This window comes from Aplysia californica, unplaced genomic scaffold, assembly GCF_000002075.1.
Source record: "Aplysia californica isolate F4 #8 unplaced genomic scaffold, AplCal3.0 scaffold00277, whole genome shotgun sequence".
Taxonomy (NCBI): Eukaryota; Metazoa; Mollusca; class Gastropoda; order Aplysiida; family Aplysiidae; genus Aplysia; species Aplysia californica.
In genome coordinates this window covers 481,905-484,937 of record NW_004797547.1, presented here as the reverse complement: position 1 = coordinate 484,937, position 3,033 = coordinate 481,905, and positions in this window count along the sequence as shown.

Below are 3,033 nucleotides of genomic sequence, written 5' to 3'. Positions count from 1 at the left end.
AAAAAAAAAAAACACACACAAAAAACACAACAACAACCATAAAACAAAGTTATGAACAGTAGGACTCATTGATGTCCAAAAGAAACTAAAAAATGCAATCACCCAAATAAGCATGTTAAAGCCTTACATTACCCACTCAGGCAGCAAAAGTAGCATGTTAACCAAATAAGCCCCGATTCGGCTAAAAAATATAGATTTTGAGTATATTTATATAGGATAGATATAATACGCGTAATTTTTATTTAGTCAGCCCCTCAGCCTCCAACTATTCATCGCATAAAAACCACCAGAAGTCTTTTTTCTTCCCATACCGGCATTTCTGTCACCACAATTTCTTCATAAAGTCAATATTCTATTTTCTTCATCGTCCGGTTTTCTCAAAACGCTATTTTTCTCTATATATATACTTTTTTGAATAACTCGAGATCCGCACCACTTTTTATCCACTCTTCACTTCATGAAATTTCCACAGAGTGAAGAGAAGATGTAATAGTAAAAATTTGCCTGTAGAATTTTTTAAAATATAGAACATATTATGGTAGATCTATAGCCTTTTGTTGGTGGTGTCTGGAGTGTGGATTTTCACGGATATTTTTTGCAAACTTGAAAACTGACTCAGGAAAAAAATTAATAAAATATTTTCTAAAATTAAAATATCAAATGGTTTAGGAAAAATTCAACATACAAATGTATTTGTAGATCTAATGTTTGCTAACATGAATACAAAACAATGCTATCATGCCACCCCCAAACTGTGCTCCCAAACAATGTGGATGAACTCTTTAGCTTTTTGGACCAATGGCAAGCCATTCCACAACTGACATTGCGAACACTTTATTTAAATGACACGACACGGTGGAATCAGGCGCTCGTCAATTTTTGGGCATGTGGAGTTACTGGTATCATCTTAAAGCTTGTTCGTTTGTGTACCTTTTGATGAAAAAAATACCCATTTATCTTGAATAGAAGTCGAGATATTTATGATTAAAAGAGGTGGGGGGTCGCCTGGTTTCAGAGGCAAAATTAACAAGAAAATGGCCGCCAAAGTTTGACTTCCATGGCTTGAGAGACCTTGAAAACTGAAAATTTACATTTTTGTTGCTTTAATCAACGGTTTTCAGAAAAATCAACACAAAAATGTGTTTTTTAATGGACATGTAAGGCGTTGAGCCAAAAAAAAAAAGAAGAAAATTCGAAAAAAAAAATGTCATTAAGAGGCCAGAAAAATGCAGTTTTCTTTGATTTCATTATTTTGACGAGTGCCTGATTTCACCGCGATGCTTCACCACTTATTCAGTCCGTGAGACAAAGTTGCAATGACTGTTAAAACAATTTTCTAGCAAATGACGGTCACACGCGATTTTGAGCCCATTGTTTATGACGGTTCCCAGCCTGCACAAAGATGTGGGCCCCACATGGGCGCAAGCTGGGCGTGGATATGGGCACCATCTGGTAATCCCACTCGGCGCCACGTGGTTTTTGACCATGGGCGATTGAAAGGGCTCATATGTGTCCGCCCATGTCCAGCCCATATCCAGCCCATGCCTAGCCCAGATGTAGACCATATGTTTTTGACGAGCTCACATGGGCCCCATGTCAGCCCCGCTCTTTTTTACCCACAAGACACGGGCATTGCGTGGTATACAGCCCTGCCAAACAGAAACATGAGGTATGTTTGACTCTGCCCCACGCCTGGCCCTGGTGAAGCCTGCATGTTCCTGGCTAGCCCACATGGTACCTATGTCCAGCCAACATGTTCTTGGCTAGCCCGCATAGTGCCTATATCCATCCCACATGTTCCCCATGTCCAGCCCATATGTTCCCCATGTCCAGCCCATACGGTCCCCATGTCCAGCCCATATGTTCCCCATGCCCAGACCACATGCCCCCCATGTCCAGCCCACATGTTCCCCATGTCCATCCCACATGTTCCCCATGTTCAGCCCATATGTTCCCCATGTCCAGCACACATATTCCCCATGCCCAGCCTGCATGTTCTCCATGTCCAGCCCACATGTTCCTGACCAGACCAATATGGCCGAGCCCAAAATGTATGGGCCTTGAACCGTCTAGCCCATGCCCAGCCCATAAGTTTCTGACAAGCCCATGTCTTCCTCACTCACTTGAATAACACCACGTAGTACCATACCATTAATGATAATATGCATTGTAATAATTTATGCCAACATTGATTCAAATAATTTAGAAGGCCAGCTGCTTCTAGTCTGCTTCTCAGAGCCATTCCTGGCGCTGTTAGGCAAGGTATACTATCCAAGCAAAAATAGATACAATATGAATATTAATATACACATGTCCCTACACGGGTACTGATGCAAACTATTGTACTCCCATCCATTTCAGACAGAAAAAATGTAAACGCATACTTTGTAGAAAGAAACACATGTTTCCTTGTAGTATACGTCATCCTATATAAAGCCAGGCTATGGAAAGAGCTATAAAAAAAAAAGAAAACGACTCTCTGGGAAAACTCTGTAATTGCAGACAAACGAGTAAAGAAAAAAAAAAGAAAGAAAGAAAGAAAGGAAGAAAGAAAGAAAGAAAGAAAGAAAAAAGGGGTAAAGAAAAAAAGGAGAAAAAGAAGTAATTCGTTTTGATAGGTCATACGTCATAATTTATTAAGAGCACAAAAAAGAAGGGAAAAAAAGTACTTAAAACTTCTTTTGTTTTTATTTAGACGTAAACAATATTATATTCTAGTTTTTTAAAATAACAGTTCCCTTGACAGTGACGTAAAACATCTCTCTGATTCCGATCTTTGCAATGAAGACTGACGGGAAGCGTTCCTTTCACAAGGGCCAATTCACAGAAGACACAGCATCTGAAAGGAGGCGGGGGGAGGGGGGTATAGTTTGGGCATGACAAAACATTTTCAATGTGTAAATATGAGCACTTTGGATAATAATAGTATGTGTATAACGAACCAGAGGGACGGGGTGTGGACAGGGAAGAAAGTACTTCCTTTTTGTGAGTGCATGTGCGAGCGAGAGAACGAGAGAAAGAGAGAGAGAGAGA